Source organism: Solea solea, chromosome 6, assembly GCF_958295425.1.
Source record: "Solea solea chromosome 6, fSolSol10.1, whole genome shotgun sequence".
Lineage (NCBI taxonomy): Eukaryota > Metazoa > Chordata > Actinopteri > Pleuronectiformes > Soleidae > Solea > Solea solea.
Window position 1 is genome coordinate 30,040,297 of NC_081139.1, and position 11,703 is coordinate 30,051,999.

The 11,703-nt window shown below is 41.0% G+C and overlaps 1 long non-coding RNA gene across 7 annotated transcripts; it reads right to left on the reverse strand.

The window, feature by feature from the left end:
* Window positions 1-743: 743 nt before the first annotated feature.
* On the reverse strand, window positions 744-11,477 carry LOC131460203 (uncharacterized). Of its 7 annotated transcripts, none has more exons than XR_009240352.1 (5): window positions 11,026-11,355; window positions 8,602-8,999; window positions 6,868-6,957; window positions 6,175-6,324; window positions 744-816 (listed from the first exon to the last, which is right to left on the reverse strand). It is a non-coding gene; the product is annotated as an uncharacterized LOC131460203 (long non-coding RNA). The 7 variants fall into 7 exon arrangements; XR_009240351.1 differs by lacking the exon at window positions 744-816 and adding an exon at window positions 11,432-11,468 and having other exon boundaries at window positions 6,072-6,324; window positions 11,026-11,060; XR_009240356.1 differs by lacking the exons at window positions 744-816; window positions 8,602-8,999 and adding an exon at window positions 11,432-11,477 and having other exon boundaries at window positions 6,068-6,324; window positions 11,026-11,060.
* Between the last annotated feature and the right edge of the window lie 226 nt (window positions 11,478-11,703).

Here is an 11,703-nt window from a genome sequence, read left to right on the forward strand (position 1 = left end):
TAGAGTGTGACGGCCCTGCTCTACAGGTACAGTCAGCATTTAGACATGACGGTAGTCAGAAATCTACAGGACCTGATGGTTTCTCAGCCTCTGTGCTAAAAAACTGCTCTCCTGAACTTCATGATGCTTTCTGTGCAATCTTTGAAAAACTGACAGAGAATCCTGTTGTTCCAGAGCTATGGAAGCGTTCTATTATCATTCCTGTGCTGAAGCTCTCATGTCCGGCTGAAAACAACACAAACAAGTACAGGAAATACAGTGTTTCCAAAGAGTTATGGTCAATATGATCAAGCCTGCTATTTCTGAACATTTAGACAAAGATCAATACAATGGATGTCATCATGATGACGTGCAGTGAGTCATGTGACCCAAGGACAACTGCAGCTGGTTTAAAAACTCACAGCTGATGACAAATGACTTTGATGTCATTGTAGAACCAATCACATGAATCTTTCTAGTGACTTTTTCACTCACTTCTAGTTGAGTTTTCCACTCGTTTTTTGTGTTTTTTGCATTTGTGTTTAGCGCACAACAAAGTCTGTTGTTGTCTTGTTGTCAGTGCATTGTTACAAGTTTTCTCAGGATAAAAGTTTTTATGACGCTAAAACAGCTGTGTGTGTGTGTGTGTGTGTGATTCTGTCTTTGTGAGGACACAGGTTTGGTTGTGACTTCTTCACAGGACAAAGTGTCTCTTACTTTGTCTCTGAGGCTCCAGGTTCACGACTGAAGTATAAAGGATGGTCCATAGACCGGTCACTCTTTACAGACAGACCGCTGGGTCCTGGAGACTCTGCTCTCTGTCTCTGGTTCTGACCTCTGCAAACACAAACATCACATGATCACTGATGATGGTCTTTGTTTAGACACTTTGATCACAAAGCAGCCTCAGTGTCAGTGTGACCTCCAGAGTCTGGAGTGAAGGGAATGATTTCAGGTTTACAGCCTGTGGTCGCTGATCTTTGTGTAAAGACTGATCCTCTACAGCAGCGGTCCTCAACCCCCGGGCCGCGGACCGGTTTGATATCAGACAATATTTTCAGGACCGGCCTTTAATACAAAAATAAATAAATAAAAAACAAAATAAAATGATACGACCGGCATGAAAACTGGTCTTTTGTGAATATAATAATAAACGTGAATCCACTGTGTATGCAAATGTATTAGCAGCGTCCTCGTAACATCGCGCCAACGATACTGCACAGAGCGCAGCCGTGCGTCAGCGGCATGTGCACCGGCTGGGGGAAAAATGGCCGAGTCCATCAACCAGTTGCGGATGCTGCCGCTGACCAAAGGACAAATGTGAAGTCCCGTCTGTTCATTGCGCAGCAGCGGTAACGGAGGACCCAGATGACGCGAGCCAGGAGACGGGTGCTTCGTCAACAGCAGCAGCAGCAGCACCCGCTCACCCTGCTTCACACAGATAGGATGTTGCTGTTGTGGTGATCTCAGGGTTTTCTGTCATGACTTTAATCCACAACACCGGCAGAGTTATCGTCTCAAACATACTTTTAATGCCGCCGTCATTTTGCCATCTCCAGCAGTTGATCTTCTTCTTCGACCGTGACATGTGACCGAGGCAAGCATGTTGACATGTGTCAAGAGTGAGTCATAGACAGATGTGGCGAGAGAATGGTTCACAATCTGATCATAAATAAAACGGAAATAATGGAAGTTATGTATTCTTTCTCTGCGGCCCGGTACCAATTGACCCACGGACTGGTACCGGTCCGCGGCCCGGGGGTTGAGGACCACTGCTCTACAGGTACAGTCAGCATTTAGAGTGCACAAGAGTGAGAGTACACTGTAATAGTACTTATTGCTAACACTAGCTAATGTTAACTCAAAGAAGAGTCAGCTGAATGTTAATGTTCGCTTCGTGTCCTCAGTCTGAGGACGGCTCACATACCGGCGAGTGTGCGCGACTGTATCGTTTCTATAACCGTGATTTTACGCAATAGAAAAGCGATTCTACCGCTGTCTGGGTAAAGAAGTGTAGCAGGCGCTATGGAGGAGGTTACGTTGCGAACACCGCGAGCTGCTTGCAGCGCGTTGATCCGCTTGACCCGTCCTTGGCCGCTCTTTTTCCTTCTCACTCACTCTCACACACACGCTGGTTAACATGTCAGTTTTCTCTGTAACATCGGCGTCTTATTGTATTTAACACTGACGTTGTTGAACTAAACATGTTCTCGTTTTCTATTGTTACAGATCCCTGTGGTGTGAGGAAGCTTTGGAAGTGTAAGTATTGTGAGTTTATCTGTGATAAAAGGGGTCACCTTTTAAAACATTATCGTTTCAAACACGATCAAATAAAAGTGAAACTGCTCAAGTAACCTTTCACTGTCAGTCATGTGATTATTCTGCACCCTGCACAGAAGCGATCTTTCTCACTCACTTGCACAGTACACATTTAAAGGTAAATCACAGAGTCCAGTGTAACCGTCACACACATGTGTATTCTACATTTAATGCACACAGAAGTAAGGAGCACAGAACACACAACTGGAAGATGTTCAGGCCAGAAATAGTCTCTAGTAGTGTAACTCATTGAGTGTGTAACTCTTTATTTATCAGGTGTTCATGGAGTTCAGCAGGATCGTGGGCAAGAACCTCAAGCAGGACTTTTATGAGAACATCGATCGGCACAGTCCTCGTCTCCTGGAGTTATTTGGATCCAAGAGAGGGAATGTTGGACAGTTGTTGACACAGATTTCACAACAGACCAAGTAGGTCCATAGACATTTTGTACTTGGCATTGTTTTTCACAGGTTTTGAAAAACATCATATCACAATGATACTCTATTAGTTGTATAATTGAATCCAAACATTGCTTGGTTTGTTTAAGCTTTCTTATAGATCATTATTTGTTTTTCATTTTAGCTATCTAACTTGTGTTACTGTGTTTAATTCCCAGAAGACTCCAGAGCCAACTGCGCTCCGGACACAGGTGCTCAGAGGGCTTCCTATCATCCTTGGGGACAACCCCACAAACTTCTTTAAAGCAGGCTTTGTAAGTAAGCTCTTGCTTTCTTATCATTTTTGCCATGACACTCTTATATTGATGAAACTTGTTTTTCAAATGACAACTCTAATGTAATGATTGTGCTCTTCTGTTACTCTTTATTAAGGAATCTGATGATGATGATGATTCTTTTCGTGACCTTGACATTGGGACACTTGTCATTGAGCGTGAAGGTGCTGTGCACACATCTTCCCAGCATCTCAGTCCAGCCTCGTTGCAAATCATCATTGAGGGAGAAGTTGTGATGGACAACATTCAAAATCTGCTGACAGCAATGTGCATTCTGTTTGGACTCACGTATGCACTCCATCTTAACTACCCCAAGACTATGAAGCTCACATTTCAGTTCATCCAACAGGTTTTGCTCTCATTAGACCTAAAGCCAAAGCTACAGAGTTTGAAAAATCAGCTTGAAATGGAAAGACATGTCAATTCTGCTGTTGACTCATTTTTTTTGCCGCACCAGTAAAACAATTTCTGACGTGTGGGGAAAACCTTTATATTTTCTGTAAAGCAAGCAGATGAACAGACACACACGTACAACGCAGACACACACGTACAACACACACAAACAACACTGACACACACTTAAATGCTGTAGGAAGCGTGCTGAAGGATGGGAAAATTGGACAACTGAAGACAGAAGACATTATTGTTTCAGTTCTTCATCAGTCTATGTTGATGGAATTAGATATTGTTCTGATATGATGGTCTGTTGGTTCATGCTCTGGTCTCCCTTCATTTAGGAAGAGGAAACAGATCCTGTTTATTTGTAGTTTCTTGTACATTTGAGTGAGGGTTTCCTGTGAATTTTGTTTGTTTATGGATTTAACACTTTAATCTCAGGGGACATCCATGTTATGTTCTTGTACATGTGTGACACATTCAACATCCACACAAATAACAGACAGACAGGGACAACACCAACACACGTAAACAACACAGACACGTACAACACCAACACGCACAACACACACGTAAACAACACAGACACGTACAACACCAACACGCACAACACACACGTAAACAACACAGACACGTACAACACCAACACGCACAACACACACGTAAACAACACAGACACGTACAACACCAACACGCACAACACACGTAAACAACACAGACACGTACAACACCAACACGCACAACACACACGTAAACAACACAGACACATACAACACCAACACGCACAACACACACGTAAACAACACAGACACGTACAACATCAACACGCACAACACACACGTAAACAACACAGACACATACAACACCAACACGCACAACACACACGCAAACAACACAGACATGTACAACACCAACACGCACAACACACACGTAAACAACACGCACAACACACGTAAACAACACAGACACGGACAACACCAACACGCATAAAACACGTAAACAACACAAACACGTACAACACCAACACGCATAACACACGTAAACAACACAAACACGTAAAACACCAACACGCATAACACACACGTAAACAACACAGACATGTACAACACCAACACGCATAACACACGTAAACAACACAAACACGTACAACACCAACACGCACAACACACACGTAAACACGCACAACACACGCAAACAACACAGACATGTACAACACCAACACGCATAACACACGTAAACAACACAAACACGTAAAAAACCAACACGCATAACACACACGTAAACAACACAAACACGTACAACACCAACACGCATAACACACGTAAACAACACAAACACGTAAAACACCAACACGCATAACACACGTAAACAACACAAACACGTACGACACCAACACGCATAACACACACGTAAACAACCCAGACACGTACAACAATACGCATAACACACGTAAACAACACCAACATGCACAACACACGTAAACATCACAGACACGTACGACACCAACACACATAACACACACGTAAACAACACAGACACGTACGGCACCAACACACATAACACACACGTTAACAACCCAGACACGTACAACAATACGCATAACACACGTAAACAACACCAACATGCACAACACACACGTAAACAACACGCACAACACACGTAAACAACACAGACACGGACAACACCAACACGCATAACACACGTAAACAACACAAACACGTACAACAACAACACGCATAACACACGTAAACAACACAAACACGTAAAACACCAACACGCATAACAAACACGTAAACAACACAGACACGTACAACACCAACACGCACAACACACACTTAAACAACACAGACACGTACAACACCAACACGCACAACACACACGTAAACAACACGCACAACACACGTAAACAACACAGACACGGACAACACCAACACGCATAACACACGTAAACAACACAAACACGTACAACACCAACACGCATAACACACGTAAACAACACAAACACGTAAAACACCAACACGCATAACAAACACGTAAACAACACAGACACGTACAACAATACGCATAACACACGTAAACAACACCAACATGCACAACACACGTAAACAATACAGACACGTACAACACCAACACGCACAACACACGTAAACAACACAGACACGTACAACACCAACACGCACAACACACACGTAAACAACACAGACACGTACAACACCAACACGCACAACACACGTAAACAATACAGACACGTACAACACCAACACGCACAACACACGTAAACAACACAGACACGTACAACACCAACACGCACAACACACACGTAAACAACACAGACACGTACGACACCAACACGCACAACACACACGTAAACAACACAGACACATTGGAGCATTTACAGGTGTTTCTTTTTTCCATCCAATTAAATAAAAACTATGTTTTATACCTTATCAAAAAAAATCAAAAGCTAATTAAAGTAGAGGAAAATACAGTAATTGTAATAAATGATGAGTAGCAATAATATGTCATAATAGTTTTATTTAATGATTTACAGTGAGTAAACACTATAATAAATATAAGTACTAAACATAAGGTTTTATGTTAATACAACTTAACATGTTTAGTTTCAGCTTGTGTAAAAACTAAAGTGGTATAGGGCAACAGGTTGCCACGCGATTTGTGAGTAAAGTCAACTAATTCGGGTTAAGAGTGTATGATGTTCTCTTGTTGTCAGTGCATGAGTCTCTTACTTTGTCTCTGAGGCTCCAGGTTCATGACTGAAGGTTAAAGGTGGGTTCATAGACTGGTCACTCTTCACAGACAGACCGCTGGGTCCTGGAGACTCTGCTCTGTCCTCGTCTTCCTCCACACAACCACTCTTCTGCTGGACTTCAGTCATTCTGACACACACACACACACAGGTTGATCACAGATTTACTGATGCAGAAATTTAGAAGATGTGTGTCTCTACCTCATCTCCCTCTTGTCCTTTCTCTCCCACCCTTTCTGTCCCCCTCCTCTCCTCTGTCCCCCATTTTCCTTTCACCCCGACCGGTCGAGGCAGATGACTGCACATGTGTGAGTCTGGTTCTGTCAGAGATTTCTTCTTCTGTTAAGAGGGAGTTTTTTCTCTCCACTGATGCCTAGTGTTTGCTCATTGTGTGAACTGTTGTGTTTCTCTGCTCTCCTTGATGTTGTCTATGTACAGACCTGAGATCATGTATGTTATGATTTGGCGCTATACAAATAAAATTCAATTGAATAAACCGTCCCAATATACAGATTTACAGAGAATAACTTGTTTTATAGTGTAAAGTGTAAACCTCATATATAAAAAGCACGTCTTCTCTTTGTTGTTGTCATGAGTTTGTGCAAATGAGCTCCTCACTGACTTATCACTGCTCCACTGAAAGCATCATATTGAAAGCACTTTAAAGAGTTACCTCTCAGTTTGAGTGGAAAATCTCCTTCATGTTTCCTGGAGGACGTCTGATGTGGATCTGTGTTCAGTCCAGTGATCACACGAGAGAAAACTGTAACACATCAGGAGTTTTCTGTCAGAGAAGGTGTTTTATGAAACCTGCTGTTCATGTAACTTACATATTTGTGCCAGTAGATGGTGCTAGGCTACTCTGTATGTGACTGAAGGGCTGTTGTCTGCATTCAAGTCAGCTGATGAGCTCAGTTTTGAGAGCAAAAGTCCAATTAGATCCTGGATTACTTATTAACTGCATATTTGTTCATCAAGGACATCAAAAAGTACTGAGTACAATTACATTTCAATCATAAATGTGGATTTGATACCACTTCAAAAAAAGAATAACCTCAGTTTTGTTCAAGTCAACTTTGACCCTGGATTACTCCAAAAGTTCCAAGACAGTCTGGCTGCAGACCTGCACTGTGAGGTCTCCTGCACGGTCAGAACTGGAAGTTGATTCGAAGCCTTTCAAAATAAAAGCGAACATACCGGAAGCACGTATTTTTCGTTCCCCATGAGAAGTGTGGAGACGACGAGGTGAGTAAAAGTCAAGTGACAACAACTTTGTGTCATACGAAGAAACAGAAACAGTCTTTATTCACTAGAACGTTATGTTGCACACTATATATTGACTATATAAAGTTATATTAATTTGAAAGAATTGGGTTTTGGACTTTTGGGTAGTTTTTAGCGTTGTTATCGTATCGATAGTGCTCACTTAAATGTGCCATTTTCCTACTCAAAGACCAAGAAAACTGAGTTATATCATATAGTTTTTATATCATTTTGTTTTACTTATTACGACATTATTTGTCTCTTACAGATGCATATTTCAATCTTAAGTACCGGCACTACGCCCAAAGTTGAACGCTGCACGTCATGCTGCAAGCGATTTCACTGCCCCCTTGTGCCTAAAAGTGACACCAACACAATTGTCCAAGCTGCAGAGCCACTTAGAGGCACATAGGAAAGGTGGCATTTTATTTAAAGGTAAGCATAATGTATTTGTCTGTGTGTTTGTACTCATAAGTATGAGCCAACGCTACTAACTTCTGACAGGTTGTGGTTTGGCTGGTAAAAGGGGAAAAGGAAAATGAAGGGAATGTAAGTTGCAGTGAAGAACACCTGACACCTCACCTCACAGTTTTAGTCACTTTCAAAAATGAAAAGTTTAGAATCAGATTCTCTGCTCTGCAAGTCAACATTGATGTGAGTTATGTGAGCCAAAAAAATAATAATAATAATGATCAAAACAAATGAATAAAATAAAAAGACATTTGAAAGTGTGTTTTGTGTCTACTGTTTTCTCTTGTAACAGAGGTTATTGGTTATGTGGGTCATGTAACTAGGTATTCAGTCATTCACTTTGAATACACAAAGCTAAGTTCATTTAAAATCATCAACCCTCACACCCTCCACTGGCAAATCCATGTGGTCCACAAGGTAAGAACATAGCACAAACAATATTAAGCAATTATTCAATGAATTATGAGTAGGGCTGTAACAATATGCAATATGAAAGTGAAATCGCGACACTCAGATGCACGATCCTGTGTCGCGGTGTGAGAAGGCAGAATCGCGACACACCCCTTCCAACTCCCAGAGTGATCCCTCCCGTTCAGATCCAATGAATCATGTGACGCCTGCCTGCAAAAGTTGAGCTAGTTGAAGAAGAACGTGAGGAAACATGGCAACCAACCCAGAAATAGCGGATCCTCCCTCTTCATTTCAGTCAGCAGTATGGCAACATTTGGGCTACATGGTGGAGATAAAGGACGGCAATGGTGTAGTCGACAAGACCCACACAATTTGCTGTAAGTGCTTTAAGTGACAACAGATAACGGCAGAAACATTGCCAATGCTGTCGAAGCGGCCGGATTTTCACCGCATATACGTTAATCTGGCTGCGCAGAGAGCGATGGGCGTTCACCAGATGTCCCGACTCCTCGGCAGAGTGAGGAAAGTTGTCACGTTTTTCCACCGCAGCACAACAGCTGCAGCTGTGTTGAAGGAGAAACAGGTGATGCTACAGCTGCCCTTACACAAGCTGGTCACTGCAGGTGACATTGTCACAGCACAGAGAGCAAGCCTCCTCTTCTGAAGAACAAGAAGAAGAAGAAGAAGAAGAAGAATGTTCAACTCCCTTAAATCAAGTTTGGTTTTCTTAAGAGAAAGAAGTTGTTTATTTGTTTCATGTTTACTTACTTGATTTGTGGTTTGCAGCACAGGCAGTAAGCCTCAGTTACCTCAGTGTGAAACACTAGCCATTTCATTTACTTTGTAAATGTAAGAGAACTTGATTGAAGAAGAATTTTCAACATGCTCCAATCATCTCCACAGTGGAGTTTAGTTCTGTTTGTTTTTCAACAGTATTTTGTTACAAAGAAAACACAAGTGTTATAGCTTTGGCTATTTATGGCTATTTATATTGTTAATAATTTGCATAGTTAATCTTGTTCTTTGGTGTTCAGTTTATAAAGGTTTTTTCAAACCCCCCCCCCAAAGAAAATAATAAATTGTGATACAAATCGAACCGTGGGTTTGGTGTATCGTTACAGCCCTAATTATGAGGTGTTACAATTGCAAACACACATAAGATATGCCTATATAAAACAATGAGTAAATCAATATGTAAATGGGTCCAACAGTGCAGGGGGCTACATTTTCAATGCTAAATAATGGTATAAAAGAACAGTCAGCAATAGGTTGGAGTGTAGATGCATTATGCCATCACACATTAAGGTGTATTTACAGAGATTTATTGTTTCAAAATTCATTTGTAGTGCACACTAAACTAACAGCTGTCCTTTTTACGAATTAAATTAAAATACTGGAGTAAAATAATACATGTTTTGAGTAGGCTAATAATGTTTTGAAGGTGACATAGACCGGAAGCTCCAATTAACGCTGCGTTTGTGTGTGTATCTGCGTCATTACCTCGTTTATGAAACCCTAAAGTTTCAGAACAAACAGTTCAGCCACTGCTGAGAAAATAGTGTTGTATTGTTTTCCTGGGCTCTGCGAAGCGGATCGACACTTCCTTAATTTGATGTCGTCATCAGAAATCCTCACCACCGTAGCGCCTCCCGGTGCGGGCACTAGTCCGGGCACATCCGGTTGCGTACATTCAACCGCAGAAGAAGAAGAACTAGTCTCGTTGTAGCTGCTGAGATGCAGAGCATCCACCGTGCCAGAGGGGGAGCTGTGTATCTGAGAGCTGGCTTATCTATTACGTCACTTCCAGGTACCTGGCCAATCACAGGACAGTAGGAAAGCTCTCGTTGGCTGGCCAATCACAGCAACTGTTTGGTCTGAAACAGCGCGGCTGACGACAGCGTCAGTGAGGAGATATTTTGATCGGCTCGTTTGCAGCGATTAGGAGGTTTTTAATCATGAAAACAAGTTAATATATGTAAGTAGACCTCCATAACTAACATATATGTGTGATACAAGCATTCTATGTCGCCTTTAAGGGGATCATAACAATAGCTGTACATCTAGTTTGCCCTGATTATCTGTAGAATAACCCTAGTGGGTCATAACGTTTTGTATTTTATTTTTTTATATAATATTTTGTTTGTTTTTATCTTTATTATTATCCTGCGTTTTTTTCACCTTATCCAGTTGAACTGGAAAGATATACAGTTTTTTTTTTTAAATCTCTTCAATTAAACACATGGATACACATAAACATATTTACATTGTATATATAAAATAAAGACCCAAGAAATAAACATCGGGAACGAAAAATACGTGCTTCCGGTATGCTCGCTTTTATTTTGAAAAGCTTCCGGTCCTGACAGTAGAGGAGACCTCACAGTGCAGGTCTGCAACGAAAGGTCCTGACAGTGCAGGTCTGCAACGAAAGGTCCTGACAGTGCAGGTCTGCAGCCAGACCCCTCTCAAAAGTTCACAGTAAAAGCACTTCATCCGACTGCATTAAGCACTTATAGTACTTATAGTACTTATAGTCCTTAAAGCTACTAAATCAAGTCATTATTTTGATGATAATATGAATATATGACATTATTATTTCACTTTTAATCCAAATGATCATTTACAATCGTTACATATATCATCATATATCATCATATATTATCATCATAATCACGTCAACACTCACCAGTCTGTCCTCGTGCTGCGCAGTTCAAATGGCGACTGAAGCAAAGTGACAGAATAGTTACTTTCACTTTCTCTGCTCGTCACTCTGCACTTACAGGAAAATGACGACAGTTTTCTCGTCCATGGAGTCGAGCAGGAATTTATTTGTACGTATTTGTACTGTACTTTGTTATTTCTAGCACTTTTGACTACATTTTATATCAGAAATGATTTTTGATACCCAAGTACAGTAAATGCCAAACTTTTACCTGAATCATTTTATAAAAAGTGACTTTCTGGTCACATATTTGTACTTTTACTCAAGTCTCACTTTAAGGTACTGGACTCACACGCACTAAATCATCATATACAATCATATATAATCATATATCATCATATATTATCATCATAATCACGTCAACACTCACCAGTCTGTCTTCGTGCTGCGCAGTTAAAATGGCTGAGGAGGAAGTCAGGTGACCCAAAAGTTAAAGCAAATACTTCAAAACAAAAGCCGAGAGGATACGTAGTAGAGAAACAAATAATAGATAGATAGATAGATATACTGTAGATAGATAGATAGATGGATGGATGGATGGATGGATGGATAGATAGATAGATAGATAGATAGATAGACAGATATATATACTGTAGATAGATAGATAGATGGATGGATGGATGGATGGATAGATAGATAGAT